A 22,758-nucleotide genomic window follows, 5' to 3' on the forward strand; every position below is an offset into this window, starting at 1 on the left:
GGTCCTGACACGAGGACAATCAGGTAGCAAGTCCAGCTGAATTTGTGGGCAGAAACAGCTTCTGTCTTCAGGAGTCTTAAATGGTGGCCCCATTAAAGGGAAGGGCCAGGAGGGAGGATTTCCTGGCTGTTTTCAAGAGAAACATTCTGTGAATCCAGTATCTGATGAACTAAATGTAGATACATTCTCTTACATAATAACAATAAAATTTGCCATGTGCAAGTCCCTATTTTAAGTGCTTTGTTGTATTAACTCATTTAATTTTCACAACCTACGCTGGGGAGTTGGAGCAGATGATGGAACAAGGAACTGAGAAGTTGAATAATTTGCTCAAATTTCCACAGCAACAAAAGGGAATAGAGCCAGGTGTGGTGGTGCAGGCCTGTGAGACCCTGTCTCTAAATAAAATACAAAATAGGGTTGGGGGGTGTGGCTCCGTGTTTAAGCGCCTCTGAGTTCAATCCTTAGTATCCTCCTTCCAAAAAAAAAAAAAAAAAAAAAGGGATAGATAGGATTTAAATTAGTCCTCCTAATGTTTGGTTCTGTGAGGGACAGTGTGGTCTTGTGTCTTGGTGCATGGTCTTTAGAGTCAGACAGTAAATCTTAGCTCTACTTTGTTAAAAAGTTAAACATGTATTTATCCAATGGCCCAGCAATTCCACTCCCTAAGGAAGTGAAATAATATGTCCCAATAAATATTTCTATGAGAATATCCATATAAGCCTTTTTCATATAAAAGCCTCAAATTAGAAACAACTCACATGTCGTTAAACACAAGCACAGATAAACATTATAATATATCCACATAGTGAAATCCTATCCAGAAACAAAAAAAGAATGAGCCACTTATACACAAAACAGCATGTTGACTCTCAAACATATTATGCTAAGTAAATGAAGGCATTCACAAAACACACTTATTTTTTGATTCTATTTTTATAAAACCAAACTATAAGAAAACATAGTCTATAGTAAAAACATCAGATGGTGGTTACTGCTGATGGTGGAGTCATTCTGCATCTTGGCTTGGGGGAGGTTTGCAAAAGCAAAAGCGATTGTCAAAACTCATCAGATTGAATACTTAAGATGTGAGCATTTTATTGTGTGATAATTAGAACTTAATCAAAAATAAAACCTTGGATTTGGATTTGCCACTTACTGGCTATGTGATCTGTTTTTTGCGTTAGTTTACCTCTTTAGCCCGAGTTTCATTATCTATAAACATGAAGTACTTTGTCAGCTCTGATCTGATGTATTATGATTTTACACATCTTAATTATCTAAAAGATAATATAGAAGTATATGTAGCTGATCTTGGGATGTGGAGAGCTTTATAAACACCACATCCATGAGATAAATCACAAATGCAACTGTTGTTAGATTTAACTTCATATTACAAACAAAATCCCCCAGAATATCTGTATTTTTAAAAACACTCTATAATAAAAATTAAAGCTGAACCAAACAAAACATGGTGAAATTTGCAATGAGTTTGACAAAAAATAAGCAGCCTTAATTATATCAAATCAATAGATACTAATGTCCCAATTGAAAAAAAAAATGACCAAATAAAATGAGTAGGTGATTCATAAAAGAAGAAGCTCAAATGACTAACAAACCTAAGAACTGGTCAATAAAACCATTAGTTAAAGAAATATGAATCAAAATAACAAGAGACCATTTCCTCCTATTAATCTAAAAAGCATTTAAAAGCACTGATTTGTTTTTGCAGTACTTTTTGCACTATCACATTGCTGATAGAACTATAAATTTGTCCAACTTTTCTGGAAATAGTTTGGCAATAAGGATTTCTTAGAAATGTTTATGTCATTTGTCAACCATGCTTTTAAGGATCTTCTAAAGAAAAATAATCAGAAATATGATCAAAGACATATTTAATTATGTTCACCACAACACTATATATAATAGTGAAAAATCACAGGCTGAATGAATGCACACAATATATTACTTAACTATAAATGTGATATTTTGAAAAAATATTTAATGCTGACATTTATCATAAAATGTTGAGAGAACAAAGCAGAATGAAAAAACACTTAAACTATGTGATTCAATTTTACTTTAAAATGCAGTTAAAAAAAAAAAAACACCTAGAAAGGAATATATCAAAATGTCAGCATGAGTTATATTCTGGAGAAGAGAGATCTTGGGTGACAACAGTTTTCTTCTTCAAACTTCTAAGTATATTTATACCTCCTGTTTTGCTACAATGACATAATTTAATTTTAATGGGAAAGTGTTATTGCTTACATAATCAGAGAACAAAAAAATGTCATTATTCAGATTTGAAGGCACAAGCCTGGTTAGAAGCTCCTGCTCTTAGGGCACAGACCAGAGTGAGGAGCAGCCTTGTCCTTCCCTGGTAGGTGTGGCAGGATGCAATACCATGCCCTGTCAACACCTTCCACCATGCAGACAGATATGTTTCCTCAAGGAGGTGATACAGGGCTCCCGACCTGCGGGCTCTCCTGAGTGGAAGACTGGCTTTCCTCTATGTTGCCAACACCTGTAACCTGTGTGGGGCCAAGCATTCCTCAAACACAAGTGTCCATCACAGACTGGAAGGAATGTGTATTAATCTGTGTAAATCTATTCCCACTGGAAAAGAACTTACCCTCCCCCGCTCAAAATGGGTCAGGGATAGTAACAATGTCTTTCACAAAAAAGAAGACTCAAGGTCACCCAGCAACTTCCTAGGTTTGACATATATCCAACTATGTACAACTTCGAGCTTCCTGCAACCTAGATATCTCTTGTTCCAGCTGCCACTGTGGTGGCCAGTTAAGGACAGACTTCTATTGGCTCCACACTTCTCCTCATGCTCACGTTGGGCTCCTCTTCCCTTCAGCTCTGGGGCTTCCCTGGGACCCTTCACAGCCCATGCTTGTGCACCCTCCAGGCTCCGGATGGATGGTGATGGGTCTCACTTTACGAACGAAGCTTCTTGGAGGACAGTTTATGGCGTCAAAGTTGCACTCAATCTTAACCAGCTTGATGATGATGATGCCCTGCCTCCCACCTTACTCTCTCTTCTCCTGATTCTACTTTCTGGGGAAACCAGGATAAGTATATGTTATGTTGGGGAAATCTGCTCAATTTCTCTAACCCTCATTATCTTTAAAATAGGGAAGAGAGAACTGTGCATAACCTTCTGGGTGGTTGGGTGAATCACTGAATCAGTAGATGTAAGGAGGGGTGGCCAGTCCTTGGCATATGGTAAGTACCTAGTAAGTAAGAGACAGTATAATTGGCTAAGTATCTATCAGGAGCCAGACACTGTGTTATCCATGTAATGATTTCCCTTTTTTCATTATGACAGCTTTGTAAGATTGATGCTACCTATTATTCCCTCTTCATTATTAAGAAAATGGATTCTGAGGGACATTAAAGAATTACTGATGGTCAAAAAGGCAGAGCCAGGATCACACCTGGGGCTCTGGGAAGTGAATGCCTGCACTACCCTGCTTCTCCTACCCAAGACCATTCCAGGTCTCCTGTCCCTATATTTCAGCCCTCCTGCTTGTCTGTGACTTTGGGAAATCATTTCAGAATCATGAGCTTCATGTTTTCACTTGTCTAATGAGAAAAGTGTCTAACTGATCTATTTCACAGGTTGTCATTATTTAAGTCAAAGTAAGTCAAAAGCTTAAAGAAAGTATTTGTAAACTTCGTTGGTCATAAACATACAGTTTAGGGACTGTATCAGTTTATTCTATCTCTGTTGATGGATAAACCTTATCATTTCACTAGTTGAAAATAATAAAGGGTTATTTCTCATTCATGTCAAGTCCTATTAGTAAGGACTGGGCTCACTCCAATAGGGACATAATTGATGGGCACTCTGGAAGTGTGGTTTCCAACTTTGCTTTGGGTGCCAGGATATGAAAGAGAGTTAAGGCACATCTGTTTCTTGTCCATTTTGGTTTCTGGAAATGAGCCAATGACTTGCATTCATCATTCCCCTGGTGAGAATGATCACAAGGGGGTCTGGGAAATGTAGTCCTTGGGTGGGCAGCTGCTTTCCAGGAGCAAGTCTGTGCTGGGGAAGAAAAACTCAGATCTTTGGTGAACATTCAGCATCTCTGCCAAGGTTTTCAGATTCAGCATCCCTTTTACAGAAAGATGGAAACTAAGCCAAGAATGATGTTTTAGTGAGTTTTTTTTTTCTGCTCTGACTAAAAGATCTGACCAGAACTATTTTAAAGGGGGAAAAGTTTATTTGAGGGCTCATGGTTTCAGAGGTCTTAGTTCATAGAAGGCCGGCTCCATTCCTTGGGGCTCAAGGTGAGGAACAAGTCCTTGCCGAGAAAGAAAAATGCAGATCTCCACTGGCCAGATACAAATATAGACCCCCATAGCTCATCCCCAATTAACTTCCTCTCCAGCCACACCCCACCTGCCTCCAGTTACCACTCAGTTAATCCCACTAGGGATTACCTCACCGATTAGGCTAAGGCTATAATCCAATCACTTCTCCTCTTGCATTGTCTCACACATGAGCTTTTGGGGGACACCACCTCTGAACGATAACAAATGATGATACCATTTACTCAGTCACAAACTTAACAACAGAGGAAAATCCTGAACATAGGTCTCTGATTCATGCCAACTGTCACTGTCGTGACCACCATCTTCTTCGTTATCATTGGGAGGAAAGTCATGAGATAAACTCTTCTTTGCTTGCTTCTACCCTAGAGTCCTGGTGAAAACAAGGTTGGGATGATGGTCTTCTTTTGGTTTTCTATAATATTTCCCAAGTTCTGATGATAGACTCGACTGAAGAAGGGTCAATAGAATGAGTCCCTGATGCCACTTTGGCTGAGAGCACTCTCGGGCAGCCCTCTCCTCTAGCTATGCGCAGTTGTTCTTTCATGCTATTTCAGACAGTGTGGCTTCTTTCCAGGATAGACTCAGAATGCTACAAGAATGCCCTCCACTCCCCAGGAAGGCAAATCCATAAGCTCCTCACCTCCATCTCTGACCACTCTTTCTCCTTTTTTCTGCATCCTTGGCTCTGCTGGGGAGTGGGTTCTGACTCTATCCACTGGATCACTGAAAAGGTCTGTCATGATTCTCCATCTTCAAATTGCTACTATTTGCTTTCATCTCACAGGTGTTTCCTTTTTAAAAAGTTTTCCTTTGTTCTTTTTAGTTATACATGACATTAGAATGCATTTTGACATAGTATACATACATGGAGTATAACTTCCCATTTTTGTGCTTGTACATAATGTGGAGTTACACTATTTGTGTATTCACATATAAACATAGAAAAGTTATGTCTGATTCACTCTACTGTCTTTTCCATTCCCATTTCCTTCCCTTACCCTGGATTCTCTCTGTCCAATCTGGTGAACTCCTCTTCCCACCTGCCTATTGTGAGTCAGCATCCACATATCAGAGAGAATATTTGACCTTTGGTTTTGGGGGGATTGTCTTGTTTTGCTTAGCACAATAGAATCCAATTCTATCCCTTTACCAGCAAATGCTATAATTTCATTCTTCTTTATTACTGAGTAATATTTTATTGTGTATATGCACATTTTCTTTATCCATTCATCGGTTGAAGGGCACCTAGGTTGAGTCCATAGCTTAGCTATTGTGAATTGAGCTGCCATAAACGTTGATGTATGCTGATTTTAAGTCCTTTGGGTATATACTGAAGAGTGCAATAACTGGGTCAAATGGTGGTTCCATTACAAGTTTTCTGAGGAATCTTTGCATTACTTTCCAGAATAGTTGCACCAGTTTGCAGTCCCCCCAGAAATGAATGAGTGTACCTTTCCCCCCACATCCTCACCAACATTTATTCTTATTTGAATTCTTAATAATTTCCATTCTGACTAGAGTGAGATGAAATCTCAGTGTAGTTTTAATTTGAATTTCTCTGTCACTCTTGTGACATTCCTTGGAATTCAAGGTGAGGAGCAAGTCTGTGCTGGGGAAGAAAAATGTTAAACATTTTTCCATATATTTGTTGACTGTTAATATTTTTTTCTGTGAAATGTCTGTTCAGTTCCTTTGCCCATTTTTTGATTCGGTTATTTGGGTTTTCTTTTTGGTGGTGGTTGTTAAGTTTTTTTTATATATTCTGGAGATTAATGCTCTATTTGAGGTGAAGGTGGCACAGATTTTCTCCCACTCTGTAGGCTCTCTCTTCACATCTAGATTGTTTCCTTTGCCTCACAGGCTTATCTGAGAAGAACTTTGTGGCCTTTGGAGAACTGACCACAAGCTAATTTTCCTTGCTGTCAGCTAGACTTATTTCAGTGCTGAATAGGCATGCTGGCTCTCTTGAGCTGATGAGTAACTTTGATTATCTTTTAGTCATATATTATGAAAAATAATTGGTACTTAATAAACATGTTTGGATAGATAACTGATTTAAAAGAAGATATCTACAGTGGGTAAACATTAATAAATGGTTCTTGGGGGACGGTCAGGATATCTTACAGGTTTGACAGCTTTTAGCTGAATCAACGGCTAAGACAGTCTATAAATGTCTATTAAGATTGACAGGTATGTGGACTGGGGCTGTAGCTCAGTGGCAGAGCTCTTGTCTAGCATGTGTGAGGTACTGGGTTCAATCTTTAGCACCGCACAAAAATAAACAAATAAAAGAAAGGCATTCCATCCATCTACAGAATACATACAATTTTTTTTAAAAAAAAAGATTGGCAGGTAGAGGGTCTGGAATAGCAAATTATAACCCCCACAGTTCAATCAGAGAAACAGGACCATTAGACAAAGTCTTTGTTAAAGGAATTTGCCTTTACATAGGAGTTAGTTAAAAGGTTTATGTGAGGCTGCTGATTCTTTATCTGATACTAGAATCTGAAGTCAGCAGGCAGGCCACTGGAAAGAGAAGACGAACATGAACTGGGAATTCAAGGGCACTGGAACCCACACAGGTGAACTAGAACCCTGGGCATAGACTACAGCCTTCATTGACTTCTCACTGCCTCCAAGTCTCCAGTTTTGGAGTTGGGCAGTGATGTGCACTAGAAGTTATCAACAGAGTCAACCACTCAGGGCCTGGATAAGTGGAAGGGAGAGATCTGGCAGGTGTTATGGTTTGGAAATGAGGCGTCCTCAAAAGCCTCTGTGTTAATGCTGGAATATTTAGAGGTGAACTGATTAGTTCATGAGAGCTGCCACCTAATCAGTCCATCCTAAGTTGAATGGACTCACTGGGTGGTAACTGAGGCAGGTGAGGCAGCTGGAGAAGGTGAGTCCCAGGGGGTGTGCCTGGGAAGTGCCCTGTGGCTTTGTCCTCTTTTCCTCTCTCTGTTTCCTGGCTGCCACAAGTGGAGCAGTGCTCCTTCCCCATGCCCTTCCTCCACGATGTTCTGCCTCATCTTGGACCCTGAGTAATGAAGTGGACTGACTATGGACTGAACCTCTGAAACTATGAGCCAAAATAAACTTTTCCTCCTCTAAATTGCCCTAGTCAGATATTTTGGTCACAGCAATGAAAAACTAACACGGGCAAGAGCGGGGGGTGTGCTCCAACAAGGTGAGTAAGCAGGTGGGTGGCAGTCGGCGTGAGGGCTGCAGCAGTGCCTGATGACCTAACCAACTTTCTAAGCACAAAAAGAGTATGATTTGATTTCACTTTTGCCCTCTAGACCTCACACACCAAATGTGCCCTTTGGCCAGTGAGAACTTAGGATTTCTGGGAAATGGTTCTAGTTTAGCTGAGTGGCTTTGAGACAAACTTACCACAATTTACTCCTTATGAACTTCCTATCCACATACAGCTATTTTAGCATTCTTAATTTCCTGATAGATAACATCAAAAGCATTCATTCATTTAAGTAATACAATTATTTCTTACACAACTGAAGACAATTGTATCTCCTGAGAAGAAAATGCAAAGCCCATGGGAATAAAATTCATTCCATCTCTAGCTAAGTTACATCTCCCCATTAATATTATTTAACTTAAATACTGAGATATACAGTTAGCCATTATTAACATATTAGATGGTAAGAAATTGAAAGAGACTAAAAGAGGAAAGATGGGTTACTTTATATACAAATATGTTGTTATCAAATAAAAACATATTCAGAACTATTACATTTCTTATTCTGTAATTGTTTACTTAGTGGTAGATTTATTTATAAGTATCTTCTTGTACTTCTCATTCCATATTTATTTCTTTTGTTCTTTTTGGCTAATGATAGCTCCCTATCTGGTTGGGTGACCCCAAGCCTTTATTCCTGTCTGAAGTTTTCCATTACAATTATAATTCTATGCAAATAAATTCTACTAATTTAATTACAGGACCCAGGACAACTAAGAGGTAACCTGTTATTTAGTTGTGTCCCTCAAACAAATATGTCCTAACCTCTGGTACCTGAGAATGTGACCTTATTTAGAAATGGACTCTTTGCAGAGGTCATCAAGTTAAGATGAGGTGGTTAGGGCGGGCCCTAATTTGGTTGGTATTCTTATAGAAGAGGAAATTTGTACACAGACACACATGCACAGAGGAGCACACCATGTGAAGACAAAGGCACAGAGAGAAGATTGCTATATAATGATGGAGGCAGAGATTGGCGTGGTTCTTCAATAAATTAAGAAATTACTGGGATTATCAGAATCTGGGAGAGGCCAGGAAGGCTCCTTCCCTAGAGATTTTAGAACTTCTTCATTTCAGACATCAAGCCTCTAGAACTGTGAGAGAATAAATCTCTGTTGTTTTAAGTCATTCTGTTTGTGGTGATTTATTTAGCATACTCTTGAGGGCTCTCCTGTAGGAGATCCTTTATATCTTTTATTATTTATAATATTTATACCATTACAAACTTTTTTTTACCACAACTTTTTAATATAATAACCAACCAGTCTCCCCTTGATAATCAGAATTAGTCACCCCAGCCAGTAGTAATTGCTTTTTTGGCCTGATTCACTGACATGAGGAGCCCAGTGTGGCTAGATGGCAGTATCAACTTGTCTTTTAATGGAACCATCACTTTGTATCCTGATAGAGATTACTCCTGGGAGATTAGGATTCCTGAAACAGCAGAACCTACAGTTGCAGGGACAGAAAGAAAAATTCCTATAGAAGGATATTAGGGTTAACATAGAGAGGATCTACTCTTATTTCCATTCCTCTGTTTTAAACCTATGAATCTTGAATATGGGAGAAGTAGCACAACTTATTTAGATACCTTTTATTTTGGAGGATATTACAGAAGCCCTACAAGGTGTTATCTTTCACCTAGCACTATAACTGAGCTTTCAAAAGGCCATTCCATCATTATATCAGGCAAGCTGCTTTAGCACTCTGGAAACATGGGAATACCGGTGAACTTTGTAAGCATGAACCCATTGCCCTACTTTATTTGTGGCCACAGGAATTCCTCAGTGTATTAGTCAAGGTTCTCCAGAAGAACAGAACCAATAGAATGTACACAATTAAAAGGGGATTTATTAGATTGGCTTATAGAATCAAGGGATGAATAGTTCTTCAATGGCTGTCTGCAAGCTGGAGAGGTGGGGAGCCAATAGCTATTCTCCAAGAAGAGGAGATTTCAGAATAAGAGGGACCACTGATGTGGCCCAAAGCCCCTGGAGAATTTCTGGTGCAAGACCATAATTCAAAGGCTAAAGAACTTGGAGTCTAATGCCCATGGGTGACAGGAGCCACAAAAAACACACTTGCTCAAGAAGTGTCCAGCGTGTGTGGGGGCATGAACTTCCCTCATCTGCTTTCTCATTTTGTCTAAGCTTCCAGCCTCTTGGATGGTGTCATCTATACCCAGGATGGATCTGTTCTTAGTTTTCTGACCCACATGCCAATCTTCTCTGGAAAAACAACTCTCACAGACTCACCCAGAAGTATGTGTTACCAATTTTTAAAACATCTCTCAATCCAGTCAAGTTGACAACCACAATTAATCATCACACTAGGCAAAAAACAGTGCTACTTGGCATACCATAGCAATGACTAAGACAAAGATCTACTGATGGTGGGGTTAACAGAGAGAACTGTGGGCATGAAAGGAAAATCACATTCAGAGAAAGTGATTATTTTAGTAAGAACAAACTGCTGCTCTTTCCTTGACTACAATGTCTGATCCCCCGAGGGAATGGTGCTGGATTTGAGGGCTCTGTGTTAAGTGTCTAATGTTGGCAGACTGAACACAGCTGTGGCTGCCGTCATATCAGTCAAAGTGAGTACATGCCCATGCCATGCCCATGCCAAGTCCATGCAAATCTTCTATCCGTACTGTCCCAGCCATTTTGTTCATGAGCCCATTGAGTAAGGACAAAGGTATTTGGCAAATGAGGCTGACTAATTTTGTCCGTAGGAAGGGTCATTTTATCCATCTGATTTTTATGATCGTTCTCTGCTGTGGTTGGTCTTCTAAGAGCATTCATTAGACAGATACCTTCACAGTTAGTGCTCAGAAAGTTATACCTACCTACATACCTCTTTCTCCAAGCTATGTTGACACAAATTTTCTAGTTTTGCTATTTACTCTCCCCTACCAGCCTATAATAATCCTGGTGAATGGCAGCAGGTGTCTTGGGGAAAAACTTGGAGGATTTATAGCATAACTTTTTGGTTGTGGAACTGGGTCCTTTTTAAAGAAGACTTGGTCTCCTTTTCATTCATGGGGCCCTGGGATTATGACCTAGCTTTAATTGGGGAAGGAATTCAGTGGCCATGACTGAATTCAGTGGCCAACTCCCTGTTGTGGTGACTGATAACAGACCTAGAACTTCTGAGCTTCTATGGATCAAAGAAGACTTTAGTAGACGGCTATCCATATTATTCTTACAATCTCCAAAAATTTCTGCTGTTGCTTTATTCAACATTTTTTGTTTTTGTAGCTGTGACCAAAATACCTGACAGGAAGAATTTAGATGAAGATAATTTCATTTTGGCTCACCATTTCTCATGATGGAAGGATAAAATGGAGGAAAGTAGTTCAGGACATGGCATCTATGAAGGGGTTGGCGGGGAGAGAGAGGGAGAGAGATTGTTAGGTCTACACAATAGGGACAAAATATAAATCCCAAAGGTATGCCCCCAGTGACCTCTGTCCTCCAGCCACACCTCACCTGCCTACAGCTACCACCCAGTTAATTCATATCAGTGGATTAATTCACTGATTAATCTACAATCCTCAGAATCTAATTTTTTTCTCCTTTGAAAATTCTTGCATTGTCTCACATGAAATTTTGGGAGGCACTTCAGATCTAAATAGTAAATAACAGCTGTTAATTACTGTAACCATGTCACCTTGTCTTAGGGGACTAAGTGCTACTGCTTGACCTCTACCACCAAGGATCACATTACTTCATCAAATTTAAGGATCTCAGTTTGATGGAAGCAATTTCTATGGCCTTTTTGGAAGTACATAGAATAGTCCCTTTAGAAAAATTCAAGGATGCCAGAGCCCTGCTCAGAAATGTATTTCTCTTAATGATGGTGAAATGTGTGTGCTTTATTATAAAGAGTTCCATTACCTTTAACTCAGCTTCATCCCAGGAATAACACTACAATGGTCAAAGCTAGGAAATTTAAATTAACACACTACAATAGACTTTACTCAGATTTTGCTTTTTAAAAAATAGTTCTCCAAAATTTTACTGCGTGTACAGATTTTTATATGATTCCTACTAACAGCTCCATCACCCCAAAGAAAATTTCATGTACAATCCCTACAGAGTCACACCCTCCTTCAAACCCAACTCCTAGCAACCACTGTTCTCCATCACTACAATCTTGTCATTTTTAGGGATGTTGTATAAATAAAATCATATTTTATTTATTTATAAATCATATTTTATTTATTATCACATGTAATCTTTTAAAATTGATTTACCTCTCATCAGAATAATACCCTTAAGATCCATTGATGGTAGTATGCCCATCAATAATTTGTTTCTTTTTATTGCAGAGTTATATTCCATTGTATGGACCTAGCAATTTAACTTCTGGGTACATATTTAAAGGAAATGAAATCAGTATGTTGAAGCAATATCTGCACTCCCATGTTCCTTGTAGCACTCTTCACAACAGCCAAGATATGAAATCAACCTGTGTTCATCAATGGATGAATGGATAAAGAAAATGTGATATGTACATATAAAAGGAATATTATTCAACCTTAAATAGGATACGCTGTCCTTTGTGACAACATGGATGAACTTGGAGGACACTGAGTGGAATAAACTAGGGACAGAAATACAAACACTGCATGGTTCCACTTCTTTGTGGAATCTAAAAATGCTCAACTCATACAAGGAGAGAGTAGAATACTTACCAGGAACTGAATTGGGTGGGACTGGGGGATGTTGATCAAAGATATAACATTTTGGTTAGATAGGAAGTTCAAGAGGTCTTTTGGACAATTTGGGGACTAGTTAATAACAATATTTTTTTATTTTTGAAAATGGCTGACAGTAGATTTTAAGTGTTCTCACCACAAAAAAAAAAATATGTGAGGTAATACATAGGTTAATTACCTTGACCTAATTATTCCACAGTGTAAACATATTTCAAAGCAGCATGTTGTACAGGACAAATAAATACAATGTTTACTTGAACACAGGGACACAGAGTCCTTAATACTTTTATGTCTGGTCAGATAAAAAAGTCAATTCCAGAAAAGCCAAGTCCAATCCAAAGAGCTCCTTCTATATCAGACAGATGTGATTGGAGACACTGAATACTCAGGGCTACATGCAAGAAGGGGCTCATTATAGGAATTTGACTTTATCCACATGTGGATGCTCCGTGAGAGATTATTACTTATGAATAAGGCACCCGATCCTGAAGCTAGCAGGTCAGGCAGACTGGGAAGGTGATCAGGAGGAGGGGGAAACAAAGACAATATGGAAGCTATACAGATGATCTAGAACCCATAAGTATGGACCCACATTAGTCTTTTGTCTTCTAATTCTGCATCTTTGGTGATGGGTGTTCTATAGAAGAGGCTACTACTGTTTGTCATAGGACCTAAAACATTCCTGGCCCAGAAGCTGAAGATGCTCAAGTGGTGGTGGGTGGTGGGTTCTGGCAGAATCTGGAGTTGCTGAAGGCTTGCTCCTCCCCTATGCCACCGAGGAGAGCCATAGGTAAGTGATGCGGTGCATAGGTTGTGGCAGCACATGGTATGCTGCCTCATTCTTCTGAGGATCAAAAGAATCTGGCTTCTGCTTTACTTCTTTGCCTTCCAAATCTTACACAGAATGTCTCTAATGGGCCATGCTAACCTGGGACTATGCAAGGAGATCTGGAAGCCAAGTTCAGAGCTTATCAAAGTTGACACCCTACAAATCCGCCTTAGTCACTGAGCTTGGGAAAACATTCCTCCCAGACTCCTTTGGTTTTGAAATGCTGACACCTTTAGAGACAGAGGGTTGCAAGGTGTTTTCAGCTGTGTCTCAGAATACAGACACATTGCTTCCCCTTGCACTGATGCTGACATCTGGGTATCAAGCAATTAGACCCTACCTGCATGATATGGAGCCATGGACTCAGGGCTTGAGATTGTCACAGGCCTGTTCTCCTCTGAGTCTTCCCATCCTGAAAGTCTTGCAAGATGTTCTGATGTTTATGCAAAACATCCGTGTTTTGTTTAAACTTTAAAAATTACCTTCACTTATATTTTCTCATTTGGTTTTCACAGAAACTGGAGCCAAGAGAGATTAGATTGGTTTAAGTCATCTCCAAAAAGGCAAGGCACCATGAGAGTCCTGAGTCAGGGATTCAAGGTCATCACCTAAGGACTAAAAGCCTTTGTGCGTCATTATTTATGTCCTTGGCAACTTGAACAGGAATTGTCAGAACAGGAACTAATCATGCTAATTGGTCACCACTTTGACTGCTTGGATACCAGTCATGTTTTTAGCACAAATCTCAGAAGTCCTCAACAAGTGGTTGGGTCTCATGAAGAGTTATTTTAAAATACAAGTTTTCAGATGCAAGCTTGGGATGGGAAGTTGTATGGTGGTATGTGTTTCTGATTTTTTATTACCTTCACTTGAAAGTGACTATTCCTATCTTTGACACTCAGGGTAATTCCAGAAAGTGATTATTCATCTTTGCTGAGCTAATGGGCTGAAGTAGTTAAGTGATATGATAGGCTGAAGTAGTTAAGGCCTTAAAACTAGAGTCAAATCACATGTTGACATTAATTCAGGGGATGATTTATCTTGGTACTTACGATTTGTAGCTAAGGTCCTATTGCGCTGTGCATAGCAAAACTATATCCATATTAAATTAGATGGTCCAGAGGAATATTTCACTCTCAATCTTGTTATAGTAAGTTTAAGAAGTTCTCAAGGAACTGCTTGGTTCTTCTCCCAGAAACAGCCACTTTATATAAGGGAAATGCTGATGATGGGCTTGCACTGTGGGTGTGTAGGAAGAAGAGAGGTGAAGTGGCCAAGCCCATTGGACTTCTTCCTCCTGGGCCAGGACTCTCTATCAACCCCATTATTTTGCATAGTTAATATGCCAACAACTAAACCAGTTTCTCAAATCAAATACTAAAATAAAAATGGTCTCCAAATTCCAGCTCTTGGAAGAGAAAAGATATATTTATACACGTCATTAATGTTCTCTTTTGAATTCAGAAAACTATTTTCCCCCCATTGGCTAATTTGTTTTCCAGCAGATGGACTCAGTTCTTTTTCGTGGCCAACCCTCGCCAAATACGTCAGCAGCGTGCAGAATGTCTTTAGCTGGATGAGGTTAAGTTGTAAAAAGACAAATATGCACTCTAGTTTCCCAATGGCATAGACTTTGCCTCTTGACATTTCTTACGATTAACAGTGTCTTGCACATAGGAAGTGCTTAGTATTTGTGGCTTAAAGTGATAAAAAAGAGAGGAGGCTTTCCAGCTCAATCACAGAGTAGTATGATATACTTATTTGCTGGTACTGCTTTGATATTTAAAAAACAGATTTCTGAAAATAACTCTTCCAAGGGTTAATATTTGTTTAAGCTGCTCTTTTTCTGGATACACGATTTTTGTCTTTTGTTGGAATTCATGACATTCTGAAAAGGAGGATGGGTGAAAAATAAGAAATGAGTAAGAAGGTGTTTACTGAGTACATACTATATCCTGATTACCACTTAAGGTATACCCAAGGAATATTGAGAATAAGACATGATCTGTGCTCTCAAGGATTCATGGTCCATTTGAGAAGAGATTAAACAGAGTCTTTTATGGGAGTACACAGTGCCATTCAAGCACGTGGTGATTAAGGAGGTTGGTGTGCTTAGGGAGACTCTCTAGAGGAGATAGATTCTGAGCCAGGCTCTGGAACATCATAGGATTTTCATAAGGTCCAGACAGAGTCTGAAGGAAAGAAACAGGGCTCCCTGGGCTGGCAGGGTCTACAGTAGCTCACCAGTTTAAAGAGAGAAATGACATAAGTTCACGTGGTTGTGTTGGTGGAATCCCCTCTCATTTATGACTTTTCTTCCAGCAATAGGCTCATTTTGCTCCAGGGTTGATCTTGACCACAGCAGTTGTATCTCTTGACACACCCTATTTAGCAGGTGATCTTTCTATTCTTAAGTCAAGGGTACTTCTGTACTTAGTCTTTTCCTTTTCTCTCATCCTGCTGTGTCTGGTCAGTATGTTACTTTAATTCTCCAATATATTATCCAATTTTTCTGCTCAAACCCTCCAAACCTAGGCAGCCTCTGTTCCTAGGACCTAAGCCCTGTTATCTACAATACCAGCCGCTGGTATTACCTTCTCTAAACCAGAGAAGCTGCCAGGGGTCATGCTATTAATCTGAATGCTTGCACTGCGCTTCCTAAGACTATTGTCCTCCTGAGTTTTTTAGGATCCATCCCGTGTAGACCTGGCTTATGGTAACTCGGTGGGTAATATGGACCCATAATTGTGTGCTCTGTGATTTTACTTTTCCTTCGGAATAATCTGTGGAGGTACCAAAAACATACATTAGGAAAAGGACAACCTTTAGAATAAAGAGTGTTGTGAAATTGGATATCCACCTTCAGGAGAATGAAACTAGACTCTTATATTTCACCAGTTACAAAACCCAACTTGAAATGGATTAAAAGACTGAATATAAGACCTGAAACTATGAAATTATTAGAAGGAAACATAGGGGAAGCACTTCAGGACATTGGGATGGGCAAGGATTTTTAAAATAATATTTCTAAGACACAGGAACCTAAAACAAAAAGTAAACAAATGGGTTTATAACAAACTTAAAAAGCTTCTTCACAGCAAAGGAGTAAATAGAGTGAAGAGACAACCTATAGATTGGGATAAAACACTTGGAAACTATACATGGGAGAAGGGATTAATATCCAGATTACATAGGATCTCAAACAACTCACTACAAAACAACAACAATAATAATCATCCTATAAAAATGGAAGAAGACATTTCTCAAAAGAAGATATATAAATAGCTAATAGGTATATGAAAAAATGCTCAGCTTCACTAATCATCAGCAAGAATAGCTATTATCAAAAAGGCTAAAATGATAATAACTGCTGGTGGGGTGCACTTATTAGTTAATTATATTAAGTACATTAATTAGTATAGCTGTTGTAGAAAAAAGTATGAGGTTTCTTCAAAAAATTAAAAAAAGAACAACTAATATGATCTAGCAACCCTACTACTGAGTATATATTCAAATGAAATCAGTCTGTTGAAGGATCTACTCCCAGGTTCATTGCAGAATGATCCATAACAGCTTAGCAATGAAAACAACCTTGGTGTCCATCAACTGATGAATAGAAAAAGCAAATGTGGTCCTATGTGCGGTGGACTACTTATTCAGCCATAAAACAATGAAATACTGTCATTTGTGTTGATCTGGTTAGAACTGGAGATCAAATGAAATAATCCAGGCATAGAAATGCAAGGACCACATGATCTCATTCATATGTGGAACCTAAAAAGATCAAGACCTCGAGGCCAGAATGGTGGTTACCAGGAGCAAGGAGGGAGGAATGGGAAGAAGCTGATCAACGGGTACCAAGTTGTAGTTAGATTGAAGTGATGATTTCTGGTGTTTTATGGTATAGTAAGGTGACTACGAATAATGATAAGGCATTGTATATTTCAAAAAGCCTGAAGAAGGGATTTTGAATGTTTTCATCATGAAGAAATGGCGAGAATATAGGTATGTTTAATCTGGTTTAAACATCATGCAATATATACAAGGTCAAGATAAGGCTGAACATCATGGCAGAAGAGTATGACAGAGGGAAGCAGGTCACATCATGATCAACAAGCAGGGGGAGAGACTCCACTGGCCAGATACAAATACACATACCCAAAGCCATGCCCCAATCCCCTCCTCCTTCAGCCACACCCTACCACTCCAGTTACCACTCAGTTAATCCCTATTAGGGGATTAAGTCACTGATTGGGTTAAGACTCTTACAACCCAATCATTTCTCCTCTGAATCTTCTTGCATTGTCTCACATGAGCTTCCAGGGGATACCACATCTAAACTATAACAGTGGGGTATAGTGGGAGGCTTGATGTCATCAGGGGAATCCCTCAGAGGGGACCAGGGTTTGTTCTTTCTCCCCTCCCCTCCTCTCTCAGCCTCTTCTCCCCTCCTCTCTCAGCCTCTTCTCCCCTCCCCTCCCTCCCCTCCCCAGTCCCCTCTCCTCTTTTCTCTTCCTGGCCATAAAGTCCATAGCTGGCTCTACCACACTGCTGCCCACCACGTGTGCTGCCTTACCATAGGCTCAGAAGTGACAGGGCTAACCAACCATGAACTGGAACCTCCAGAACTGGGAGCCAAAATGAGCCTTTTCTCTTTAGTTATTTGTCACAGTAATGGAAAACTGACTGACACAGTGGCAGAACTGGAGTCTCAGCCCTCCTCGGATTCAGAAGCCTGGTCTCCCTCCGGCAGACCTCCGTGGGAGGCCACAGCCTCGTGTCTGCAGAGCCTCACTGAGAATAGTCTGCTGTTCTCTCACTTATCCATCTCTGATGCTTTTGGGAACTCAATTCCTAAGATGAGAATTTCTTTAGTGTTTTGAAAAACTATTTATATGGAAAGAGCCTCATGCATAAAATATATAATTATATTACAATACAAAGAGAATTACACATCCTAGTCTCTGTAAGCAAATACACATGTTGGAGACTTCAGATAGGCCCTGCCAGAGGTTGTAATCACACAAGTGGTAAGTGTTCTTTGGAGTCACTGTGTGCTATACTATAAAAATAACCTCAACTTGGAGAAGATTGAACCTTGTTTGTGGAAGTTCATAACTGATTCAATATGTAATAGCAAATGCTATTTACTAATTCTTTCTCCTTTCCTTGCATCACTGGCTTTAGTTCAACACAGCAGGAATAGGTCAAAGTTGGACTTCTGAGGTATAAGTTGAGACCATCGCAGATTTGGGCAGGTGCCGAGGTTTGGTTGAAGTATCTGGAATAAGTTCACTTCAGTCCTGGAACGGCCCGTGCAGCCGAAGCCAACAGCTGCCAGCCCAGTTGCAATGATTGCTGCTGGCCTGATTTTATCACCAGAAGGACAGATGTTCCCTTCCTGGCCAACTAACAAGCCCTACTAATGTGCCAGGTGGCAGAGAAACAGCAGCCATAGTCTCGGATCCTAAGGATTGAGGGTCACAGTGAGGAGGCAGGACTAATGTACTTGGCACAAAGGGAGCAAGCCAAGGTCTTGGTTTGAGAATGCTGGAGGGAGTCGGTGGAAGGAGGAGACTCTGGCTTGAAGTGGGACAAGGAGGAAGGTGAAGCAGTCCCTGGACGGATGGGAGCAGTTTGCAAAGTTGGAAGTGATCTACACCTCCGTGGTGGATGCTGAAGAAACCTGGGCTGAGAGAGAGAAGATCAAGAGGTAGCAAAGAGCAAAATGCTGGCTGACTCTGAAGGTCGATAGAAGGGCAGTGGGGGAAATGCCAACCACTTCTCACCTTCTAAATGGATGGCCTTGGGGAGACCTTGGGGATGCAGGTGGCAAAGAAGCCAAGGATATGGAAAGATCTTCTGGACAGAGGCAATGGCATAGCTTGTCATTGAGGCTCTAGAAAGATGCTACTAGATGCATCTGGCTCTTTTTTTTTTTTTTTTTTTTTTTGCACTTATTAAATCATTATTTATTTACTGGCCTTGTCTGGCTTTGCTTTAAGTTCTAGTTTCCAGAGCTACAAGGTGAATCCAAAGGTACACTGTTGGGAGATGGGTCTGTGGCAATCCCTGGTGTTTGACCACCAGTGTTCAGGGGAGTCAATAGTGTGTGTGTGTGTGTGTGTGTGTGTGTGTGTGTGTGTACGTGCACGTATGTGTTTTGGGTAGAGGAGCTGTCCTAAGGAGACACACCAACTAACCTTAAGCCTATGGAAATCTGGGATAGATGAAGCACTGGCAAAACTATTGGTCAACCGAGTCCCCATGGCAGAACATGAAGAAAGGCTTCCAGATTCTCTGTTAATGGTGACATTGCCAAAAATCACCCTCTCTGACTCAGGCTTGCTCCTCACTCCCTTTTGCCTGGACTGATTGGAACCATGTGAGGAATCAATCCACTGCAAATTAGTAGCAGGGAATGCTCCGAGAGGCAAGGAGGGACACAGAGGCTGTGTTTTGTAAAGCCCTTGAGGTCTGTGATCTCCACCATCGATGTTGTTGTTGTTCCATTTGTCACTTTGGCCATGGCCTTCTAACTCCCACCTTTTCTCCCAGTCTTCATTCTTGCTTGAGGTGCCCCTGAAAAGGGCTTGGCATGAGCCTGGCATGACACTGTGGAAATGCAGGGTGATGGTGTTAAAGAAGTGGGCACTGGAGCATGTGGATTGGAGGTGCCACTCTGGCTCTGCCACTCACTCTGTGACCTTGATCCCTCTAAGCCTCAGTTTCCCCCTTTTTTGTGGTCCTGGGGATTGAACCCAGGGCCTTGTGCATGCAAGACAAGCACTCTACCAACTGAGCTATATCCCTAGCCCTCAGTTTCCCCTTTTGATAAGAATCTGTGAGCCATGGGACTTGTTCTGAGATTTCAGTAAGGTATTCAACACCCAGCTGCGTCTGTTTGGTCCTATGTTGGCTTCCTGTTATTCTAGCTGGGGCAGTTTGGAAAGTGAAGCCCTGAGTCAGGTATGCCCCTGCAGCCATGTTGGATCTGAGGTGCTACCCAGCACCCTGAGCATGAATATCAAAGTCAAACCAGACTGTTGAGATGAACAAAGAGAAGCAACTCTTTTCCTCTGCACGTTTGCTGGTTGGCACTCCATCTTGCAAAGGGGAATTTAATTTTAAGTATTAGATAGCTTTGTTCAGACCATTCCTGCATCCTCATAGACTTATGACCAGAAGAGGATGGAGGAATGACCAAGCTACTCTCCCACAGAAAATGTTTACACTTTCCTTTCCATTTCATATTCTGCCCTCTCAGTCATCCTAAATGTTTATTTAACATTGCTCAAAGACCTTTTAAGTTCCCTTAGTTGAATGTTTGCTAAACATTCTGTCACTTCTACTTCTACTGATAATTTCCTGCTTGCTGCAGAATTGCCCATGCTTACGCACTGTCTGGAAACTCTTAATAGAATGACTAATGGCTCAGTCTCCCAGTGATGGGCTTCCCACACACTTGTGGGGAGCCCATAAGGTCAGGATGCTCTTTGGGTCAGAGAAAATGAAGAGGGACCCTGATGTTGGGAAGTTACTTAGAATTCGAGAGCTTCTAAGACTTGTGGTCCCAAATGTCCAAAGGATACTAACGATTGTCAGAATCCCAGGCAACAGAAATGTGGTTCATCCTTTGGTTTGGCTTCAAAGTCCTGCACAGGGTTTCTTCATTGTGAGGTGGAAGCAGGCAATGAAGGGACAAAACCAGATGCCAGGGGTTGGTTCAGCTCATTTCTGGCGCATAAATTACAGAATGCCAAAGCGCAGAAACTGGCTGCTTCCCAGGCCACAGGCTAAATTTTCAACGAAACTCCAAGCCCAGCTCATCTTCTGCGGGATTTTTTCCCCCTGGTAGTTGTAGATGGATAGCTACCCAAAGAGACAAGTTGGAGAGTGCTTCCATATGTGGCTGTGCAGCTTGAGGAGGTGACAGTCATTTTGTAGTTTAAGTGTATGGATGCTGACACCCTGGAAACGGAAGGCAATGTGGCTGCAGCTTTTGATTATCTGGGCTCTTCTCCCAGAATATACAGAGGTTCTTTCCACCTGGTTCCCCAGGTGGGGACTTGTATAGTAACATGTTAGATAGAGACCCAGAAACAAGTTATGCAGCTTCTGCCAAAGAACTGGAGTAAGGGCTCTCAAGGAGGAACCCCCACACTACAGTAGCACCTAATATACTCCATCACACCTACTTAGATGCAGCAATTTCAGATGAAAAGCTGCTCAGACCTTTGACACATAAGCGTGGAGTCCATTCATTTACAAGAAGTATATCTTGAAAAATTCAGCATATATATATATATATATATATATATATATATATATATATATATATATACTTCTTCCCTTCAAAGCTCATAGTCCTAGTGGAAATCATATAACTACCAATAAAGGGCTACATCAAGACATCAAGACTCTAGTTCCTCTGCTAAGGAGAGCAAACAGCAAGAAATATATTTCAATATATTTGAGGGAGAAGAGTATCAGCTGGAGTGGTTTGGGAACACTTCCTGGAAGAGGTGGATCTTCACATGCTGCTTGGAGAACGGGTTGGATTGAATGGGTGTAGAGGCTGAGGGAGCAGTGTTCCTCCATGTAATGAACGGGTGTGAGGCTGGGTAGGTTGGAGGCTTGTGAGCATTGGCCTGGTGGGAAATGTTCAGGGTTCTGCAAGCATGCTTTGCCCAGACCACTTTTTTTGCCAAGTGATGGGAGACACACTGAGATAAGTCAAGTGGGGCCAGACTGGAAACGATTTGATCCAGGGGGACAGTTGGAATACTTTTTTTTTTTTTCCTGGGGACATGATTATCAAATGAGAAGGGTGCTGCAGAGCAGCTCCCATCTTTAGCCCCTCCACTCGAGCCCCTCCCAGCTTAAGGAGGCCTTGGGAGGCCCTAATGGGAAACCCCTAACTGGGAGAATTAGTGATTCTTGGTTTAGTCACCCCACCTCTGCTCTTCCCCCAGCCAAGTTCCTTTCTCTCTGGACCATGGTGGCCCCATCCACAGGGACAGGGGATGACTCTCTTTCCCTGGAGGCACAGCAAAGTCTCCAACAATGACCAGTGCACAATAGGTGAAAGGGGTCAAATTCCCGCCCCTGCCACCTCTCATTGTTGATGGTTGGCTGCTTCTGAATAGCTGGCTAATGCTGGCATTTCCTGTGCTCTGCAAAGGTCTTCCCTGACCACTGTGGGGGTGGGGAACCAGGTGGGAAGAACCTCGGTATATTCTGGGAGAAGAGGCCGGATAATCAAGGGCTGCAGCCACACTGCCTTCTCTTCCCAGGGTGTCAGCATCCAGTGGCATGTTCCTTGGATGGAACAGAGGAAATATTTGAAATGATGTTGCCTGAGATGGCTACAATGTGTTATTTCCGACCCAAAGACCTCTGCTAGTTTTGGGAGCTGGGCTTCCATGCCATTCAGCTTTAATGAAGGCCTTTGCTCCCCAGTGTAAGCCTTTGGAGAGCTTGACTTTTCCTGACCAGGCTGAGGCTGTTCTGGGAATGGACTGACCCCAGGGCTTCTTTCTTCTTTGAGCCTTCTTGTCACACTCTTATTCCCAATCTAAGAAAAGTGATGATAGACAA

This window comes from Callospermophilus lateralis, chromosome 4 (genome assembly GCF_048772815.1).
Source record: "Callospermophilus lateralis isolate mCalLat2 chromosome 4, mCalLat2.hap1, whole genome shotgun sequence".
Taxonomy (NCBI): Eukaryota; Metazoa; Chordata; class Mammalia; order Rodentia; family Sciuridae; genus Callospermophilus; species Callospermophilus lateralis.